The 22,908-nt window shown below is 45.0% G+C and overlaps 1 protein-coding gene across 3 annotated transcripts in view; it reads left to right on the top strand.

Moving 5' to 3' along the window:
* Positions 1-22,908, top strand: part of Pid1 (phosphotyrosine interaction domain containing 1) — a 227,200-nt gene that overhangs the window by 5,666 nt on the left and 198,626 nt on the right. The window contains exon 2 of one of the 3 annotated variants that reach the window (XM_048459078.3): positions 672-864. The exons of the other annotated variants lie outside the window; for them this stretch is intronic. The gene's annotated coding sequence lies outside the window, so the exon portion shown is untranslated. The remainder of the gene's footprint in view (positions 1-671; positions 865-22,908) is intronic. 3 annotated transcript variants of the gene reach the window in all.

Genomic DNA, 22,908 nt, shown 5'->3' with positions numbered 1-22,908 from the left:
GCTTTCTGAGAACCTAGGGTGTCAGTCTGTACTTCCATCCCGGGCATGTTCTGACATTCCCTATAGCAGCGATATAGCTAGCCGTGCTGACCCAGAGTTCCTCAAGATTTGGTGAGTCAGGACTTTAAGAGCAATCAACAACTCGATCACATGATGCCTGGAATTCCCAAGTGTCCTTTGAGATGCTTTTCCAATGGGGCATGTGGTATTTTTCTGAACTGGAGGCTTTAAGTCAAGCCCAGTTGCCTGAGATTAGGGTAAGACATGGGTGAGGGCCGGGAAGAAAGGCAGGGAAGATCTAGAACTTGTCCTTCGAAGGACCAACCCCTTCTCCTCAGAGGCCCTACCTCCCCAACAAGTCCACTCTAAAGCTTACATTCCTGCATTTTCTTTTAGAAAAGCACACAGCACTATGCCTTCTCCTCCAGTAAGAGAACTTGGAGTGGTTGTTAATCAGACATGAGTTCCCCTCTCCCAGACATGCATTGCTGTTTTATGTCACTGACTTTCTCGAAGCCAGTCAGCCAAATCCCCGCTAAATGATTTGCGAAACACTGGCACTGGAAGACTCCCAGGCCTCTGGCTCCCGTTGCTTAATGACTGTGTCTTGTTGACTGTCCTGGTTTACCTTCCAGCGTTGGGCAATCTCTGCATGTTGTTTGATGTTCTAGATTACCTCTGCCCGGACCTTCCCTGCACACTGACTCCATTCTGTCCTGTCCCTTATCCCTGGAGGAGACGCTGGTGGGGTCCGCCTACGGCCCTGAAGTCCCTAGAAGTCGGGCTATCTTCCACAGGACTGCCGTGTGACACCCTGAATAGCAGCAGACCACCTCATCGGCCAGCAACCAAACAAGTTCAGAGGTGCTCAATGGCTACAGTGTGCCTCTGGGTCCCCAGGGGCCTCAGGTCTAAACAGAGGCTCTGTAGAAGGAGAAGGGGAAAAATAGTTGAGGTGTTTGTCCACAGCCTCCCTCAAAGCCCAGTGTGATTAGTTCACCATCATCTCACGTGAACTAAAAAGCAAGTTCTGGTCCCAATTTAGCAGCTCCCTAGTGTGTGTGTTCACCAGATCTGAGCACTGGGTGGGCCTGAGGAGTCACAAAGGAAGGTGTCATAAAAGAGGAACAGAGTTGCTTCCCAACTGGCACTTTTCAGTACTTCTGGTGTTTGGGCAAGGTCTCCCTTTCCACGTTTCATCACCCGAACCTCCTCTGTAGGCTTCTGTTTACCTCACGATCACATTGATAAGGGGCCTCCTTGTAATAACGCTATTGAACAGGCTGTCCCAGAAATAAGGCACCATCTGGCTAAAAAGTAACCAAAGAAGGAAACTTGTCTCTTCATAAATATATTTGATTAAGTTGTTTGCCAACAAGTCTATATAGTTTAGACTTTGTATGTGTTTGTACATGCGTGTGCTAGTTCATGTGTGGATAGGTATATGTGTGCGCCCTTCAACATGGAGGCCAGAGGACAAACTTGGGAGCTGTGCCTCAGGAACCGTCATCCTAAGTTCTTTTTGGAGACAGTCTGTCATTGGGTCTGTAAAGCTGGCTGACCAGTGAACCCCAAGGCTCCCCTGTCTCTGTCTTCCCAGTACTGTGGTTAAAAGCACAGGCCACTTTGGAGAGCAAACTTGAATCCTGCTTAAGAGGCAGGAACTTTCCTGCCTGAACTATCTTTCCAGCTTCCCTAGTTTGGCTTTCTCCATCTCTACCACAGAAGAAGCATCTTTGCCAAGGTTTGGGAACACCAGACCCCCTCGCTGTACAGGAGCGTGTGTTTTAAGGCTGGTCACATTAATACTGTCACCTATCCGTGTCTGAGGTCTATGCTTTTGAATATTCAGTGCCCAACAGGGATGCTGTCTGAGAGGGTATACCCTTTCTGGAAAGCCTCACCCCACTTCCAGGTCTCTTTCTGCTTCCTGTTTGCAGTTAAAGATGTGATCTCTCCGTTTCTTGCCAGCCTGCTGCCATGTCATCATTATCACACATAGTCCAGGTCCCAATGCCCGCATAGGGTAAAGGGCAAGTGGAGGGAGCTTCTGTAAAGGAAAGATATCATTGTATACTTTGGAGGACTTGTTTTTATTTTTTATCTCCAAGTTGGACTTACTACCGTTTTGTCCCCTGATGTGTGTGTTGCAGCTTTCACCATTTCTGATGATTCTCAGTGGTCGAGTCTCACTTTTAGTTTTGTCTGATGGGAAAGTGTGAGTCCTTGCATGGAGTTATTCTCAGAGTTGGGTCTAGTGTGCAGCTCTGCCACCCTGGTTCTCGTGCACTTCTAACGGTGAGGGTAAAGCTGGGAACTGGGTTGTGTCTTGGAAAGGGGTCGGGTGTCACACACCCCCTGGCCACTGGGATCCCTGTTTGGAAGGGGCCTGGCTGTGAGTGTCCTGGAGATGAGCTTGTGCTGAGATGCTGCCACATCCTTGGTTTCTGAAATGTCGCAAACCTCTCCAGGGATGTCATATAAGAGATGATTCTTAGAAAGTCCTGTGTAAATTAGGGTTGGGAGCCATGTCTCCAGAGGAAAGTTTTAGCTACTTAGAAATTCTACAAGTTTCCAAGTCCATACTTGCTCTCAGTTATCTACAGTGGCTCTCAGGTATTCATAGCTGGAAGAATAAAGCCTTTAGGGTCCCTCAGGGATGTTACTGCCCAAAAGAACAGTAAAGAAACGGCACTGTGGTCAGGAGATCTGGACCATGCTTTCTTACACCTCAGTGAGGCTCACTCCTGAACTGTCATTTACCAGGGGCTTTATCAGGGGCTTTTACATTTCCTGCCAGTTTCAGTGAATGGAGGGAGACAACAAAAATATTAGCAACCCTTTGTTGAAAGCTTACATTTATAGACAATGGTTATTATTAATAATGACAGTGGCAGCAGCAGCCAGTTTTTTACGTAATACTTACTAAATGTATCGGTTCCTTTGTGGTGATGGTGGGATAAAATGTCACGACCAGGAGCAACTTAGAGAAGAAAGAGTTTATTTTGGGTTATGGTTCTAGAAAGAGAGGGGGAGGAAGAGAAGGGGGAGAGAATAATAGATGGGGAGACATGGCAGCAGGCTGCTAGAGCAAGAAACGGAGAGACCACCACATCTTCAACTGCAAACAGGAAGCAGAAAGAGACCTGAAAGTGGGGGTGAGGCTCTTCAGAAAGGGTATACTCTCTCAGACAGCATCCCTGTTGGGTCCCGAATATTCAAATATCTGAGCCAATGGAGGACATTCTCATTCAAACCAAAGCACTGTGTTTTCGGAGCTTCTTTATTTTCCCAGCATTCCTTGGAGGGAGAGGAGAGTGTGTGCATGGCTTTCTGGCTTCAAGGCCCACAGCCTGCATTTGTGCTTCTGTGTCCTGTACAGAGTGTTTCCCTGTGCATGGAAAGTGTGGTGAATCCCTAGGAAAATCACAAGTACAGAGAATTTTTCTCCTTTAATGGTGATGGAATGGACGCCCACAGATGGTGGTTACTTCTTTAGCTATCCTCAGTCCTACAGTGTTGCCTTCTGTTAACTGAACCCTGGTTGGGTCAGGAAAGATGATCTAGACCCATCTCATTACACATGGTCTAAGGGTTTTCAGAGATCAATGTGCATCCGCTACACTATAGAAGAAAATCCACTACGTATGACTTATCTTTAGGAATAACAAATGAAGCTTCTTGAGGGAATAGCCTTCCCCCTGTTCTGTCTTCCTCCTGTCCTGAGCATAAATGGTGATGGATGACATCTCAGTAGCCATGGTGTGACTCACAACACAGAGTGTAAAGCTAAAACCCAATCTGTAAGGAGCTGGGCAGCAGGAAGGAAGGAATCTGGGTGGCTAAGCAGCTGGGGAACTTACCTCTCAATGAAAAGCTATATCATTATTTAAGCTTGTGTGTTGTAGGACTTGGGACTTTTGTATTGTTTATGTCTTTGACACAGTGAATCAGGGACCAAAATTCAGTATCAAACTAATGTCTCTACATCTTACTGTTAGGGGCCGAACTGTGTCTTCCCCACAGTTATGTTGAAACTTTAACCTCTGGTACCTGCAAATGTAACCTTATTTGGAAAAAAAGTCTTTGTGTAGATGTTGAGGCCAAACTGCCATGTCAGGAGCCTTGGACCAATGACTGCTGTCTTTGTAAGGGCAGATTTGTAGGCATGAACCACACACACAGGAAGGCTACTTGAAGATGGGGGAAGAAGAAGGTACTCTGTGGCTTCATGCTAAGGAATGCCAAGGATCGGTGGGAAATACCAGAAACCAGGTGAGTCCAGGAAGCATTCTTCCCTGAAGCCATGGATGAAGTACAACTGGCTAACATCTCTGGTTTTGACTTTTAGCTTTCTAACTTGTGGGTGGCTAAATTCCCATGGTTTTCGCCTGCCTAGTTGGTGTAACCTGTTTCTCAAGGGCTAGGAAGCGCACACGAATTGAAGCCTGTCACCCTCTCTGTGTGTCCATGCATACCTTCTGGGTTGCCTGTCTCCAGATGTCATGTGCTGGGTCACAGTGAATTTCCTCCTTATGTTAGCTACTTTAACTTTGGAAACAGTAGGAGCGGAGAGAAAACCTAAGCAACCCGTGCTTTCTCTTTGTTCCTCTTTTGGTCAGCCTTCTAGGATGAGGCTTGGATGTGACATGTGCTTCGTCCCTGAAGGTAGGGACTTTGGGAAATTACAGGCAATGTGCTTTATTATGAAGCCAGTGAACTTTGGTACCAGATAAGATTTCGTGCCTGTTGTGATGTCACCATCAGGTGGAGCTGACTGGAATTTCCCCAGTTCTCTGGGTCCAAGGGGTCAGTAGGATCTTGTTTTCAAATGTGCTTGATAGACCATGGGGCTGAACCCTGCGCTTCATCTCTTCCCAGCCGGGAAAGCATGCCAGTGGCACAGAGCGGGTGTGTTTTCCCTCAACCTTCAGGATAGCACCAATGTGTTCAGTCAGACTAACTGCATCTGGTTCTGTTTTTTTTTTTTTTTTTCATTGTCTTCTTTGCCCCCTGCATCAGTTATTCTGGAGAAGAATTAATTTTTGTCTTGGAAGTCACTTTAGGACAAAAAGAAATGTTACCAGAAATCAGAAGACCTTCTGTCCCAACAAGGTTATCTTTTTGGCTTAACAGCTGTGAGAGACACAGACAGTTTTCACTCTTACACCGTGAAGACAGGGTGTCTATGTTGCTGTCCAGTTGCTTTTAGGCTTGCGTTTTTCCAAGGAGTACCATCGCTAACAGCATTTAGCTTTAAACGCGGTCTGGCTTTTCGTTCTTTTCTTCAGAGACGGACATTGCCTGTGTGCCTCAGGGTTGGGGAAGCGGACGGTAATAGGAGCAAAGGATGCCAAACTGCCTGTCACCCTGTGTTAGTCATGTTTCTTATACTCTAACCGAATAACCGGCAAGAAGCAGCTGAAGGAAAGGAGGTTTATTTAGGCTCATGGTTTGAATGGATGTTGTCCCTCATGGTGGGAGGACATGGTGGTTAGAGCCTTTGGAACAGCCACCAGCTGTGGCAGCAGAGATTTCTTGCATCTGGGTGGATCAAGAAGACAGATGTAAATACAGACGCTCAGATGGCTTCCTTCTTTCTTCCTTCTCATTCAGCCCTGGGTCCCAGCCCACAGGATGGTGCTCTTCATATTCAGCAATGGGTCTCTCCCCCTACTCAATCCTCCCTGGGGACCCTGTCACAGACATGCTCAGGGGTGTGTCTCCTGGGTGATTTCAAACCATCATACTCCCCCAGGACGGAATCTGTTTTATTCCTCTAGCACCGAGTCCTTCTCCGTGCTGCTCTGTTACTGTTGTCTAAGACTAAAGCTGGAGTTTTCAGCCTGGCACATCTGGCCGCCAGGGCACTGGGAGTGGCCCACTCTCTCTATGTAAGTGGCAGGCATCTGGAAAGCCACCCTTATTGTGGGGCAGCGGATGCTGACACTCACGTCTTGAGCTCTCTCGGCTGTTCCCTGAAGACTGAGCTGCAGGCTGTGGGATGCGGCCTTAATGGGTACTCCACATTGCGGTTAGCGCTGAGCTCTTGGCCTCTGAATTATACGTTTTACAGACTTTCCCTAACATACTACCCTGTTCTGAGGGGCTTAAGCCTCAGGGAAAGAGTGGGTCCCACTTCTAGAGGCTGGAGTACACAGGTCAGGCGTGACTTCTTCTGAGGCAGTGACGAGAATCTGCTGCAGGCCTCCTTCTGGCTCTGACAGTTGCTGGCAGTCCTTGGCATTCCTTGGCCTATGGCAACATAATTGCCATCTTCACATGGCACTGCTCCAATGTCTAAATTTTCTTTTACATACGTCCATCAGTCTTATTAGACCAGAGAAGCAACTTCACTCTAGGACTGCTTGCTGTTAGCTAATTGCAGGCAAGACATCCCAATATCCAAACGCAGTCACTTTCTGAGATACTGGGGTCACAGTTACAATGTAGGATTGCTTTTCCCCTGTGTTCCCCTTTCCTCAGTCCACAGCACTTACCAGGATGCTTCCTTTTGGCTTCTCCAGTCCACGGATGTATTTCTTCTTCATTGATCAAGCATTAAAACAAATAAGAGCAAACATTGTTTCCAAGTGTAAGTGTAGGTAGGAGATACAGGTAACATCTGCTGCAGGCTAAGGCTACTGTTTCATTCTTGGTTGGATTTACAATTGTGTAAGATATCTGTTTAAGGTAGCAGACAGTTTAAAGGTATGGAAAGAAGCTAAGAATCTTATACTGTACACCATTCCCAATTCTACTCATGAAGGAAGCCCTTTGTGGTCTCTCCGTGTTCTGGCTTAGTGGTTGTCTCCTGGCTTACTTTTTTTCAGGCATACTTAAGTTTTTAAAATGAATTTTATCCCCAGTCTCTCCTTTTTTGATGGGGGAGGGGTCTTTACTTTTCTGGTCAGTACAAATAGGTTCCGGTTCACTTCGTTTAGACTATATAGAAGTCTGTGGTGGGACTACGGTTTGCCTGGTCATCTCTTTGTGAGGAGGGCTGTGGTATGTCCACATTATTTCGTGCCTTCCATATAAATCTCTGTTTCAAGAGTTTCTCCATATTGGGCTGTGGAGGTAACTCGGGGGAGAAGGCTTGACTAGAATAGATGGAACGCCATGGTCAGGCTCCAGTACTGTAAGGGCCATTGCAAAGTTGTGGAAATCGAACCGTTGCTGCAGTCAAGATGATGGGCATTGCATCACGTCCAAAAGCTTTGAGTTACAGAGGGATTTTACAGAGTTACGATAAAAACTCAATCAATAGCAAATTGGACTACATCCAAAGTTTAAAAACCTGTGCTTTTGGCAAGAGACTAATGAGAGAATGGAAAAGATAAGAGAGAAAACATTCACAAGTCGTATGTACAATAAAGGACTCGGAATCTGGATACATAAGAAAATAAATTGCCAGAACTTAATAATAGGGTAAATAACTGCATTAAAACGGGCATATTGTTTGTACAAAAAGCCATATGGTTTACAAAAAAACACATAAAGATGTCCAATCACATTAATCACTGGGGAAATGAAAATTAAAGTCACAGAAAGTATCAGTACATGGCATTGGAAAAGCTAAAATTATGAAGGCTTTACCAGGGCCAGAGAGAAGGCCTGGCCAGGAAGAGATCATTCTTCCAAGTCTGACAGCGGGAGTTACATCTCCAGAACCCACATGGTAGAAGGCGAAGACAGGCACCTGCAAATTTTCTTCTGTCCTTCCACTTGTATCTTGTGGCATGCACTTCTCCCCTTCCCACAAAGAAGTAAAGAAAATGTAAAACAAACACACAAGGCTGACACCAGGCCAAGTGTGGGTGAGGGTGTGGAGGAATCAGAACTCCCAGGCACGGCGGTGGGAAGGTCCAGAGAGCAACGCTGTCTGAGAATGGACTGAGAAAAGATCAGGAAAGGGCTTGGGGATGTTTAGGGGAAACAATGGGCCCATGTCTTGATTATAGCAGAGACTTTCCTGGGTTTATGCATGACTCAAGCGGTATCTACTAGTGTGGTTTATTTTATGGTAACTGAACCTATAAAACACTTTAAAATGGTGTATGTATGTCTAAGTACATGAGAGTGTGTGTAAGTGTGCTTGCTTGTGTGTAAGATTGTATATGAGGTCTTGTACTAGCTATTGAAGGAGCTAACAATGCATTCTCTAATTTTTTTCTCAATCCTGAATCCTGAGAATTCTATGTGGCTTCCTCCCCCCCCCCAGTTAAAATCCAGACTCTATCCTAGAATCTAAATAATAAACTCTTTTTTTCTCCCTTTTTTTTCATGTAGTTCTCTACAGTGAAAATGTCTCTTCACTTAGTTATTGGAATGACGTTTTTCATCTCCCCCTCTTCTTTCTCTTTTGTCAAAGTCATTCCCTGTAGCCCAAGATGGTCAACATTTGGTGCTATAGTGTCTCGCCCTCACCCTCCCTTTTCACCTCAAGTGCTGGGATTACAGGCATATGTTACCACACTGGGATGAAATGACAGTTTCAGATTCGCTCTTGTTTATCTAAAGTTCTTACGGTAAAACCTGTGGCTTGACCAGATCTCCAGATCGAAGGTGGACAGTTAGCTTTGGAACCTTACTGATAGTCGTTCTGCATGGCCCTGTTTCTCGTCCAAGCTCCATGCCCATGTGTTTGGCACTTCTACCTTACGTACTGGATTTTCCAAGCTGGCACGGTTCTCAGGGGAATTTGAAAGCCCTATATCCCAGTGCCCGGCTCCAGTTCTGTTGTCTTTAGATGCCAAGAGTATGCTGGTGAAAGGGCACACTGCTTTTGCCTCTGTGACCCTTCGGGTCATCACCACCTGTTTCTTTCTCTCAGGATAGAAAGCACATAGGGAATGCATCAACCAAATCATTAGTGGCTTTGGGTTTTAGCTTGTGACTCAAAGTAATATGCCCAGCAGATGGAAGGGCTGGATGCCTTGAGAAACAACTCAGGCGCATGACGGCTGAAGCACGTAGACAGGATGGCGCAACTGCATCACCCAACACTGACCCACAGTGAAAAGCAGTCACACAAACAGCTTTAAGCTAAATGTTTAAAAATGTTCCTCCCGAGGAGGATGAGTCAAGGCATTGCGCTCAATCTCTCTTACACCCAAGGCAAGAAGACTCCGAGGCGTGTGTAAAGAGGCCTTGTGGCAAGTTGTCCAATCTGGGGTGATAGTGACATGCCACAGACACTGCTTTTAATTAACTGGCAGAGGAATAAAGCCAGGCGTCCCGTGCAGAGCTGCGCACAGAATGGTAGGTGTTTGCTCTTAGCTGTGTTCGCTCTGGAATTCAGGAAGAGTCGCTCCTCTGCTTCCACCACGTGGGCTGCGTGCAGCTAACTCAGGTGGTCAGGCTTGGGCGCAATCCCCCATCCCTGTTTTCTTATCTGCTGAGCCGTGTCTCTCGCCCAGGTCAAAGCCTTTTTAATGAGCCAGACTGAGAAGAAAGATGAAAGATAGGTTAGGAAATCAGGAAGAGGGAAGAGAATGAAGTCGAGGAGCTAACGGTTGCGCATCTGCTGACAGGAAGAAACAGAAGGGTGATGGAGACCGCCCACTTACCTGGCATTGAATCGCGAACATGTATGACTCAGAGTGAGAAGTCATGTGCTAAGTGTAATTCTTGTCTATTCATATGTCGAGCACAGACATTCCAACCTCACCTGCTAAAAAGCTGTAAGTTTGCAGATCACCTGGTTGTTTTAGACTGGCATTGCCCTGCACATAATAACTCCAGAGAATGACCTGTGTGTGTGTGTGTGTGTGTGTGTGTGTGTGTGCGTGTGTGTATGTATGTATGTATGTATGCATGTATGTATGTATGTATTCCCAAAGCCACACAGTTTAAGACAAATGTGAAATGGTGAGAATTGTTTGTGTGACAGGCTATTGACTGCGGGGGATGACAGGGTTCTGAATAGGGCATCATGTAGGCACACCTTGCCTGCTTACTCACTGGGGATTGCCACAGGGACTCTGCTTTGTGTTTGTGTGTATATCTTCTTTGCCTGGAGATGGGGGATAACATTTAGTTCTTTGATGTTATGAATGTTAACTAGAGCTATGGTCTATAAAGGGCTTTGCCTGGTCTCTACTATACCACGGGGGGCAGTAAATATTAATTTATCTCCAAGGGTAAACACAGAAGAGAAATACACAACTTTAGATCTTAGTAGAGAGTAGAGATTTGACATTTCCCGGAGGGCACAAGTTCAACAAGTTGCTCACATGGCTCTTGCTACAAGGAGTCCAGAATTGGAACAAGTATAGGAAGCTGTGAGTGAAATGAACCGAGTCTGGTCATGTATGGCAGGACTTCTCATGGTCTTAGAGGCGATAGCTCCATGGGTTTCCAAGGGAGAGGTGACAGTGGGATCCTTTACAGTGGGAATTTCCACAGCCCAAGGAACCTCCGTGCCGAACATGAACTCCGTAAGTTGGCACCACATGGGTCTGAGGTTTGGCTCCCACTTGCAGAAATGCTGCCTTTGGCTCTTTCAGTACATATAAAATTTTACAAATTAGTATCTGGTGTTGAAAAATTATAGGAATTTTGAAGGCAAGTTGGACTTTCTGATTCTCTTGAAAATAGGAGGGTCAGAGGCTGGGCTTGTGTTTTCCTTTGGGCAGATGTCATGGAGCATCGAGCTTGTCCCAGTCTGCATGGGTGTGTTTCATTAGGTCACATAGCCCGGTGATCCTTGTAGGGTCCTGAGCTGGGAATCCTGGCCTAGTTCAACTCCTTCACCTGACAACATAAAACAACAACAACAACAACAACAACAACAACAACAAAAACTTTAGATTCTCTTAATACTGAGATCAGGACCAGACGGCTTGGTCTCCCAAGGTTCGGAAGTGTGAATTAAGACGCCCTGTTTTCGCCTTCCGTTGTTCTGTATGTGCTCTCCTGGTAGTCCCCTCTTCTCTGGAGATGTATGTCCTGGAGTCTGTGTGACTGAAATGGGGACACCCCAGCCCTCTTTCCTGGGTAAGCACTGGCACTGAGCCAGAAGTGTGACTACTCATCAGATTTCCTAAGCCAAAGCCTGGGGAGGGCTTTGCAGGCAGAAGCAAATGGTTTCTTTTAAGTAGTTGGAAACCACTTTTCTTCTCCCTACCATTCCAGGCAACTGAACTCCTTACAGTCATGGTATCGGCTCATTCTGAGGGATGCCAAACAATGGAACAGAGGTATTCTCAGAGAGGAGAAATCTGAAGGCAAGTGGGTAGATTTTAACATGTATATTATCAGCCTGTGTAGAACCATTCAGAAAACCCATGTGGAAGACATCCTCAAGGTGACCACCCCTTCATGCTTAGGGAATGCAAATTATCACTTTGCCGATGTTGTCTGGTCATCCCGGGAGCCTCCTGGTTCTATTTTGATTTACCCTCACCGCCACCCATGGCTGTGGCTGTCTAGATTCTATTTTCGGCGAGCAAAGCCCCTGGAATTAACTCACACAACAACTCGAGCTCTGGAGCAATGAGTTAGATCTCTTGTCCTCCACCCATCTTCTTGCTTTATAGATATGTGTTTCTTAGTTCTGGAGGTTTCCATCAGATGTCCTGATGGGTGAAGCCAGCTAGCTGTAGCTTCAGAAGAGTTGTCTGTCCCTCCTTTCCATTAAAATTCAAACTTCGTTAACTTTTCTTAAATCATTCTACATTCTAATCATACTCAAATCCGTCTATTATATTTTTATGCATCTGCAACTTATACTTTTGATTTAGATGGCTTTTGTTGTTGCTGCTGTGATAAAATACCATGAAGGAAGACAGCTTAAGAACTTATTTTGACTTGCAGTTCCAGAGTCTTAGGTGCCCACAATGGTGGGAGAGACACGGTGGCAAAGCGGGAAGCCAAGAGATCACATCTCAGCTACACGCGGGAAGCAGAGAGAGAGAGCAGGAAGTTGGGTAAGGCTATATAAGCTGTCAGATTCCATCTCTAGTGGCATACTTCCTCTAGCAAGGGTCCACACCCTAAAGATTTCTTATTCTCACAGACAGAGCCACCAGCTGGGGACCAAGTGTTCAAATACATGAGCCCGTGGGCGGCGTTTTTCATTTAAACCACAACTCCATCTATCTATGTTATTGGATCTATTTTCCCATAGGGGCTTTGAAAAATGGAAAATCTTCTGAAATATCTTCTGCACAAGCTTCTTCTTACAAGAACAAAAATGAAAGGGTGAGCTTATTTAGAGAATACGAAGTCATAGCCAAGGTACAAATCCACAGCGCAAATGTGCATTATATCCCTATGTGCTTCTGCGAAGGTTAGCTTTGGATTCATACAGGGAAAAATTATATTTCGGAATAATTTTTAGTAAAAGATAAAGTGCCATTAAAATAAGACCAGGTTTAAATTCCTCAAACACCAGTCGAAACAAAAGTAGGGATTTAGTCACATTTAAAAACTTAAAGTTATAATTAAAATTATGGAGGGGGGCAAAAGCTTCCATCTCTGAATATCCCAATAGCTCAAGTATCGCAAACATTAAGAGTTACTTAGTCTTACCACATGGTGTCTGAGCACGGATTGGCTAACCCAGAGCACCGCCTCAAATGTATCATGAAATTCTTTCCGTCATTTTGTCTCTGTGTAGCTTGCATAGGTCTCTTAAAGAGATTGAATTTCGAGCCTCTCACATGTGACTCTATATCCCCAGTATGCCGTTTGTGTCTCTGTAGGAGATGCTGTCCCTCAGACTTGGATGCTGGTGTTGGTTGTCGTTTTTACCGAAGTTGTCCCTAGGAACTGAAAAATAATTCAGTAGAAACACTGAGATGCTTCAGTGGAAGAAGAAGCCACATCTGTTGCTGTTGTTTCTGCCCAGGTTCAGTCCCATCTTCCTCTTCCGTTACCAGCATTCCAACTGAAAAGCTTTCTAGTTTTTCCTATTCCAGTCTAGTGTGTGTGTGTGTGTGTGTGTGTGTGCATGTCAAGGGGGTGAAGGTTGTCAGCCCATTAACATGTGGTCCCTTGGCTGTGGGTCCGTGGGAGCCCCAAACCAAATTAATCCCTGAAGTTGGAATTCTGAGTGCAATGATACAGATGTTGAAAGGAACCCTTTGCTGACCCTGAGGTCGGGGACCTTGGCGAGTGAGCTACAGCCAGTGTCGTGACTTACAACCACAGAGTTCTGATGAGCTCACAGGTGGAACTCCCCTCCCCCCCCAAGACCAGTGTTTAGTTTTTCTTTCCTTTCCTAGAAAGTTGTACATGGAGCTGCATGTTCCTGTGGGGAAGAGAAAAGGGGTGACACATTCTTCCTATGTACATGCCCTTACTTTATTAAGTAACTAAGGAAAGATAATCCTAAGCCTGCCATATTCCTGGCCCATGGCTTCCCTCATCTGGCAGGTCCCTGGAAGAAGATTTCCATCCGTGTTTATCAGGGTGTGGGCCTGCTCTTGGCATCTGCTATAAATCTTAAGGTTTTTATAACTTGGCTGCTGCTCCCACCTTCTTGCCAAAACTCTAAGTTGAAAAGGCAGAGTGTCACCACTGTAAGTAATGATGCTTTTACTGCATCCAAAACAAATCAGGTAGCCTTCGTGCGCATCACACCGAGAGCCCCCTCTCGGTTCTGAGTCTGGAGCGGGAACCGTATTAAGCTTGCAACCAGCTGCTCGGGCCAAAGCTGTCAAAAAGTCAGGGTCTCAGGCTGTTTGGGTTCCATTTCTTGAGGAACATTTGTGGTCACTGGTTAACAATGTGAGTGGTTCTGTAAGTTCATCTGAGGACAATGTAGACGATTCTTTAGGCCAGAAAGTTAAATACCTCCGTCTTTGGCAGTCCTGGCCTTCTGGAGAGAGACTGTGATATTCCCTAGTCTTCAAGATCCACTTTTCTGCCTTGATTTAATGCAAGGCGGAAATCTTCAAAACAAAGCTCCCTGGATCCAGGAAAGTTCATCTGGCATAAGTTAGCTTGGCGGGTCCCCCCTCCCTCCTTCCCACTCACCCTCTGTCTACTGTCTAGGAGTGTGACGCTTTATAGAAAATGAATGGTGTTGCAGATAGTATGAATTTGGGGAAGTATACAACCAAAGCAGATTTAGATTAGGCTTCCTTTAGAGGGGTGGCCCTGGAGGAATTACACTTAAATATTCGGGTGTCGAATCTTGCCTGGATCTCTTTTAGGAAGCTGATTTGAATGTTACAATGCTGTCAGTTTTCGGGAAAAAATGCAGCCCGGAGAACAAAGAGTCCGAAGGTTGAAGACGCCTCCTGATTCATGTTTCTGTGCCTCTGCCATGTTCACGGGAAGCAGCGTAAACAGCATCATGCAGATCTATCTGCTGCTTGGCCCCAGGAATTGGCATTTTTCTTCATCACAGAGTTTAATGTCTCTGCTGAGCAGAGGCTGACCCTTGAGCTCTATGTTTGCTCTGAGCAGAGGGCATGCCCACTGGCAGGCTGCTCAGGAGTAGGGACAGCGTCCAATAAAAACTTGGAAGGAGTCCTTTGGAAACAAAAGTTGATCTGCATTTACAAGGGTCCCAATTATATATGTAAGGTGGAACGGCTCTGAAATGTGGATCCACTTTTGTCCTCACTCTCCTTTCTTGCTTCTCTCCCCCCTCCCCAAATTTAGCTAGTGAAGTTCAGTCTGTCCCTAAGTTTCTTTGCATACTCTAGAGAGTGCTGCTGAACCTTTTGGATATTTTTTTTTTTTAAATAGCTTTTCCAAGGGGGTGATTGCCACCTCTTCTTTCTCCCTCTTGCTCTTCCAGCAGCTGTAGGCTCTTGATGGGCTGGAAGTCACAACCACATTGAGCGAAACCAAATTTGGCTGCTGCTTCAAAGCTTATTGCTTTGTTGTTTTTCTTTCTTTTACTCCATTTTTCCCTTTGGCTTTTAGTTAGGAGGGTATTATGTTTGTATTAGATGGCCATCAAAACTCATTTCTTGGGCTATAACAGAAGAGAAAATGCTAGAATGTGACTTAGTGGTAGAGTGTTTGATGATCGTGTCTGAGACTTTGGAGTTCCATCTCCCAGTCTTGCACTAACAGGAAGAACCAAAGGTGGTGTGTGGAGCAGAAAGGGACAGAACTGAGAGGTATTGTTACATTGTGGATTTATTGTGACATGCACCCAAATCTCTCTGGTAATTTAGCAGGTGCCTGTATTCCTTATAGAGCTGATACCTTTTAAGGAAAGGGGGGGGGATGAGGAATAAACAAAAAGAAAAAAAATCTCATCATGGAAGCTGTGATGTCGCACTGTAAACCTTTCCCTTTTACCCATATATCTTTACTCATAAGTGTTCATCACGAAAAGTCATTGGTCTGGTTTGAGGTCTCTGGTTATGGCTACTCCATCGATGCTGGGCCCTCACTGGGACTCCTCTTGCATATCCTGCTGTTGCCCAGAGTTGTGGAGATGCTGCCGTTTTGGGTCTACAGGAATGGCCTCTTCAAATGCTCCAGCAGATCACAGATGGGGTAGACGTTGGGGTGGAACAACTCATAAGTCTGGTTCTGGGCCTGGATAGTTGCAGGGTTGGTTGGCCTGCCAGGTCTCCCCTGTCTTCACCGTCAGGGTGAGCTCTCCAGCATGCCCTGGCTATCCAATGGTGAGCAAGGGGCGGGGCCGGTTCCCCTGCTTTCACATCCTCAGGGATGGCTCTCCCACACCTACCTTCAGGGCCAGCTCCACTGTGGTGCCCAGGCAAGGCACAGGAGCCACTCTGCCAAGTGCTGCAGCCTGTGAGGGGGCAGGGTCAGCTCTCCCGCTCTTACATCTCAGGGCCAGCTATCCCTGAGATAGCCACAGGCTGGGTGGAGGAGGGGCATCTCTCCTGCATCCACACCACCATGTGGCAAATGAGGAGTGAGGCCACATCTCCCATTCTGGGGGTGATTCACCCACAACCCTATCAATAGGGTCAATTCTACCAGGCTGCCTAGGCAGGGTGCATGGCCCATTTTCCTGAGTGCTGCAGGTGATAACGGGGAGGGTCAGCTCCCTTGCCCTCTACATGTGGCAAGCATGGGGAGGGCATCTTTCCCCCACCTTCACTACACGGCCAGCCCACGAGCAGTGTGTGGCCAGCTAACCCCCCTCACACCCTCAGGGCCAACTCACCTGTGTCTCTGCCACCAGGGTCAGCTCTACTGTGCTACCCAGGCGAGGGCCTGCTTTCTTTCCTGAGTGCTGCCACTGGTGGGGGGAGGGTCAGTTCCCTTGTCTGCTGTTGCAGCTGGTGGTGAGGGGTGAGGGACAAGGGGCGAGGGGTAAGGGGAGCTGATCTAAACTCTTAATTCTTCCTGGTCAATAAGAGAAGGCACGATAGATTGTAAGTTTTTATTACTTTTGTTTCTTTGTGCATCTTAAACTGGGAGGGACTTTTATGTGCCATAACAATTTCGTAATTGTTAGCATTGGCAAAATATCACATTATGAATATGAGCAGAATCCAGATTAGGACATTAAAACAGGATTGAGTTTGGCTACAGTAGAAAGCAGACTCACGGCTATAGGAGAACTCATATCCTGGGGGCTCAAGAGACTCTGGCAGTAAAATCGACTCCATCAAAGCACTCTTATTGTTCATGAGTAATTCTCCACCAATGGGTCTTGGAACTCTAAGGCTCATGGGTTTACGTTAAGATCTTCATTAACCTTCTCTTATAGCTAGTCAGGAGTGAGGCTGTGTATTTCCATGTTCTTGGCCTCTTATTTGAGAGTGAAATAAAAGCCCTCAGTGTTTGCAAAGTAGTGAGGAAATTTTATTTAAAGCAAGGTGATAGAACAAAGTGACAAGAAGGAGACACACTATCAAGACTGACAGTGGCCATATGAATGAGGGCACTTAAGGACCTAGATTATTTGCTTTATAGGGTTCAGGAGAGGGATGAGTGTGCTTACTAGGGGAATAGTTTGGGTGATCCTCTATTTTGATTGACAGGTATAGATTACATAGGTCTTTATTCACCATGACTCGACCACTTCCCACAATGCATCCGCTTTTAATCATATACATGCTCAATTATGCAAAGACATAGACGAGGCTCTCCCTAGAAGTTCACATTGAGAACATGGTATGCCTTACTGTGCATGCATCCCCAAACCATTATACACTAGGTCAGTCATTGCTTATGGTTCCTGGATCGTGTACCGAATGTGCCTGAGAAGAAACGGGGCATTATATTTCTAACAACTTGTTTTCATTGTTTAAAGCAGGTATAGGTGCAGCTTGCTGCAGGCGTGAGGACCCAGGTGGCTAGCAGGTTGTGAGGCACATTGTTTAGAGAAGGATATATGCATAGTCCAAGCCGAGTAGAGTCCCAAGTTGCTAAAGCATTCCCTATTTGTCTTCCACACTTGACTGCATTATGCATTTCCCATGGGCTGAGAAAACACACCTTATGCCGTATCAGTTGGTTTTCACATCATCTAGCTTTAGTAAAAGGATGAATTTCTGGATATCTTTACCTATTCATCATGACGCCTACGTTTCCGGCGCACTTTCATTCAGTGAGCACCGAAATTCCAAGTGTGGTTCAGCAACATTTTGATTTTGAAAACTCAAACTACAAATCTAAACTTCTTTCTATATTGCATCGAAGCACTCAGATGCCATTCTTATTGAATCTTGAAATTTTATTGACTATCTGTCTCTCCACGGTTACAAGTGCCAATTGTAAAGAAATGATTTGCTCCGTCCAAGTCCTGTAAGAAAATAGTTATGGACGGCGAGTATAAGCAGAGGGATATCAAGGGAGCCTGCCTCTCTATACCTTTTCCTCTGTTCTGTGATGAATATGAATATGAATATGATGGCTGATGCCTGAGTGGCCCTTTTAGACCAAGGGTGTGGGAGAGTGTGTGCTAGACATAACGGAACATTCATACCCTGTATCTGTTGCCTGGTCACAACCTGTATTGGATTAAGTTAGTCAGCCTTCTAACACGGCATGGGAAGGAGTTAATGAGCTCCATCCCTAATAAGGAGCCATGGACAATTGACTACTTCAGTGGGACGGAGAGAAAATCGAGTTTTTTTAAGGATGTGGCTCCTTAGAGGTCTGTCACATGCCATGCATGACCCCACACCCAGAAGTCTATGGGCAATGGGTTACTAAGTAAACAAAGACAAAAAAGAGGACATGAAACCGAGGAGGCAAAGGAAGGTGGGACTCTATCTGGGAGGAGTTAAGGGGAGCAGTGTGTATGTGGGTGAATATAATTAAAATGCATTGTGTGAAATTGTCCAAGAATTAATCAAAGTATCGAAAATACATTTTGTAAAGATACAAAATTCTTAAGCAATAGATTAAAAGAAAACAACAAAAGAGAAACAGATTAAAAAATAAAAAGAATACAGTAGCCCTGCAGGTCCCTGCTGTCACAGCACACTAACCTTAAACTTCATTTATGTGATTGGGACAACAGTATCTACCTTTTTAAACTGTTATTTCCTTCTTCGTTTGCATCTGGAACTACCCCAGAGATCCACTATACCTGTCACAGGCCATCCCTGAATTCCTGTTCTCCTTTGGCGTCTCTGTTCCATCTGTGCTGTAGGCATGATGACGGTAAAACCTATCCAGTCTCTCCGCTCTTTTGTCTGTTTTCTCTGAGGAAAACTTCCCTGTTGTGACACAGACGCCCTCTTCATCCCTGAGCTGGTGGTTCAGTACCTGTGGTTTGGGGTTTCTTCGTGTTGAGGACACCCAGCACATCTATTTTCCCCCTTAATTTCAGCAAAACTTCTCCATGTATAATTTGCTAAATTCCCCCTGAAGAAAATTTGAGAACTGGCTTTCTTAGGAGATTTCTTGTCCCGTTTGACCCAGCAGGAGACTGGATGTAAAGTGGTAGCCCTTGGAAGAATCAGAAAACGGGAAGGATTTAGACTATTTTAAAGAATCCTTTAGCTGAAGGGTTTAGGGCAGATTTGAAAGTGCTCCCCCTGCCTGCTACATATGTTTGTTTGTGTGTGTGTGTGTGTGTGTGTGTGTGTGTGTGTATGTGTGTACATGAGTGTCTGCGTGCGCGCATGTGTGTATCTTTGTACTTGTTGGAATCCACTCCTGTTTGGACTTGTTTGATGGACAGTCCCTCCTTTGAAACTATTTATTGCTCCTAAGGTTTGCGGCACAGTCAGTCCTACAGATAATAAATGGGTGTGTGTGCCCACAGTACAGCATAAATAGAGGAACTGACTTCAGCTTGTTTATTGTTAGTTTGGTTTGTAAGCAATGGGGCTCCACTCTTCAATTACATGTATATGTGTTTCCTGGGAGTGAAATATAGAATATGGGAACTTGAATGTGGACCTGGTGTTCCCTCATTTTCCTGTAAGCATTTTTTTTCTTCAGATGTTACATGAATGAAGATTGCATTAATTTGCATAATTTTCATTGTGATGCCATTTCATGGCCTAAGTGCTGACAGCTATGGAGTTTAAAACATGATTTCTTTGGATGGGCTGGGTGCATTGGCTCCCTGACTAATAGGAATTTGAAAGATAGCTGGTAATTACTTAAATGAAAAGGATTTATTTGGAGCTGCCCTGGGTGAAGCCGTCCCACTCCTTAAAGTCCAAACTGCCCAGACAGGAATTGTGGTTGACTATTGTGTACAGATTTTATTTTTACCCTTAAAGAAAAGGAGAGCCAACAACCTTATTTATTTTTTTTTATTTTAATGTTTTTCAGTCCAGTCACAATAGAAGCCCCTATCACAATTTGTTCAGAAGCCAAACAAAACAAACAAACGATATAACAAAGATAGCTTACTACCATCTACGCCAAAACCAAAATTTGGAGGGATGTATTTTAAAGCATGGAAGTATCCCCCTTAGCCAACATGGGCCTCGCTGATAGGAAAAGGAGAGAAATGGTGCATCAGTAAATTGTCATGAATCTTCAGTCCCATGAGGTGTCCCCTTTATGACAACTGAGCAACTTATAGGAACACAGGAGCCCTGGTTTCCCCCATCATTAAAATAAGTAGAATAATAACGACCTCAGCAGTTCTGAGTATGAGATGAGATCACACAAATACAAATATTTTGTAAAATACACTTAAGTGTTTATTAGCAGTAAAGCAATTAAAGGAGTGCCACGCGCACTCGCAGACTTCCAGTCTGGGGTTCCTTATAAGTAGCTCCTACAAATTTGCATTCTAAATAGCAGGGATGTTTACACGGACGTGTCAGATGCTCTGGCACACTGTGCAAAGATCTATGTTGATAAAAATGAGAGCCTTTCTTGTACAGTCAGGGTTTTTGTTGTGGTTGCTAGAAACTTGTGAGAAGGAAGGAAGGCAAGAAAGAAAAAGGAGAAATACAGTGCCCCTTTCCTTTGACCCATGAACAAGAGAGGGAAGAAGTGTTTGAAAAGTCCATAACAACTCCATCTTTTCCCAGAGGCTTGGGATATTAAAAAAAAAAAAAATTTCCATCTCAACCCTGACTGGAATAGATTTTATTTTAAATTTATGTGTATGTATGTATGAATGTCTCTGGGTATGTCTGTCACATGTGTACAGTGTCCAGAGGGACCAGAAGGGACATTAGATCCCCTGGAGTTCAGAGTGTGTGAGCTCCCTGATATGTGTGCTAGAAGATGAACTCAGGTCCCCTGGAAGAGGAGTAAGCACTCCTACCCACCACCTCCCCAGCCCTGGGGCCCATGTTTAAGGAATAAACCTGACAAAGCCCTCTGCTGGGAACCTACCCATAGAGAGCAAGTGCAAGAGACTTAGTCGTGGGGAGAATTTTGCACAGGTAGGCTTTGTAGAACATTGTTCAAGAGACTATGCAAACATCTTAATTAATTTAGATAGCTGTTAAGCGTAAATGAAAATTTGCTCCCTGGTTGAGATGAGCAGATCTATGTGTCAGGTTTTGACATGAGGAAACTAAGAAGCAAATTGGAGTCTCCCCATGTGATTTTGGTTTTTTTTTCAGCATGGTTCCTATTGTTTTGAGTTCCAAAGTCACTAATGCCACAGCAGGCTTCTCAGCTAACACAGTCAGAAGTAAACAGGCACTGGGAGAGTTGTAGGGACTTCCTGATAGTGATTCAGAGGTCAAAGCTTAGGATGTGTAGCTCTCGTGAGAAAGTGAGAAGCGGGTAGTATATGCCTGGTGCCCTCCTAAGGATTGTTCACAGTCATGTGCACCCATGGGTACATGTGCACGCAGACTCTCGCAGAATATACCTCCTCACAAATTAAAAAAACAAAACAAAACAAAACAGGCCATGACTTTGGTAAGTTAGATATCATTTCTTGATTGTGGAGATAAAAGAGGAATTTTGCATCTTGCAGCAACTACATGACTTAGGGAATGTAAAATGCAATCTACATAATCAAACGTGCACGGTCGGTCTGCTTATAAAAGATTGCCTAATTTAGCTGAGGCAAGATGGAGAAATATTAAAACATTCCGAAGGGTTGATCCTCCTTTGTCTCACAATATTGTCTATAGTGTAGGAATTTTGGGAAAGAAGATCACGAGTGATTGTGGATAAATTCAGTTGCCCTTGGTGGCTTCAAGGGACTCTCTGCAGCCTCCACCCTACTCTTAAGCTGGCTTTGCTTAAGTGATGATAAGAATCAGGGATCCCTTATTTTTTGTTGTTGTTGTGGTTGTCATTGTTGTTATTTGAAAAAGCAAAACAAAACAATGCTAGGTTACTTAACAAAAGAGCCAAGGAGGATGGGGGTCCTCTTGCTCTGTGCTGCTTCTAGGAAAGGACCCCGATTCTGTGCTTGGTGTGGGGACTCCAAATGTCCCTAAAACTGTGATTATGTCAGATTTCACTCCTGCTCTGTTGAGAACTGAAAAGTAACATATTTTGTTTACCCAGTGCTGCTTTCTCTTCATTCCCATGTTTGTATTATAAATGGGTAATTTAGTTCTAGAAAAAGTACATGCGAGGCTCTGTGCCAAGGCCTAGCGCCAAACATGAATTTTGCGATTAAAGTATGCAATATTAATCTTTGCTTGACAAAAACCCAGTGAGGATGGTTTTGTTGTTCTTATTAACATTAGACAGTCGAAAGGAAAGGCCTTGGAACCAAAATGCATGCGCTAGGAAGGGCAGAGGGTTGCTAGGTTGGGCTCTGACCAGTGTAGACGTGACCTTGATCTTGTGAAAAGAGATTTTTATTCTTTTTGGTATGGAAGGAATGCAACTAAAGGTGATTGAGATTGATGCCATGTCTCCCTGCTTCTCATTCCCTTTGATAGTTTCTCTTGTGTGGTGAGATTATCCGTTTTCCATTACTTCTTTTTCATCCCAGAGTTTAATATTTAAATGATATGTATCTGTAATATGTAAGGTACCAAAGTGCAGAAAAGGCAATGTTTATTTATTAGATCAGTGTGACTATTTTTTCCTGAGCTTGATTTCTGAGCCACACTCTATATGGGCATTGTCTTTGTTCGCTGGGAGCTCACAGCCTTGGTGTGCACTGAACCTGCAAGTGATTGACCATAGTACAATGACATTGGTGCTACCATAAAGCAGAAAAGGAGAGGTATGGGCCCCACCCTTGCAGAAACCCCCCACAGAGCAAGAAAACTCTCCACAGAACAGGGGACCCTTCACAAAACACAGGGACCCTTCACAAAGCACGCGGACCCTTCACAGAACGTGGGGGTCCTCAACAGATGAGGGAACTCTCCACTGAGTAGGTGAACCTTATACAGAGGATAGACCACCACACAGTAGGGGAAATCTCCACAGATAACACAGACTCTTCAAAGAGTAGACTAACCATCCACTGAAGAGGGAGCCCTCCACAGAGGAAGGGGCATGAGATATTTCCTAGTCACATGAAAGAGCCTGGGCTCCTCTCTGAACTCAGGCCTGTCCAGATTGTAGTACACATAATTTGGTGGGTGGGTAGCATAAGGATGA

This window comes from Myodes glareolus, chromosome 1, assembly GCF_982192425.1.
Source record: "Myodes glareolus chromosome 1, mMyoGla1.1, whole genome shotgun sequence".
NCBI lineage: Eukaryota > Metazoa > Chordata > Mammalia > Rodentia > Cricetidae > Myodes > Myodes glareolus.
This window is presented reverse-complemented; position numbering and strand designations above follow the sequence as displayed.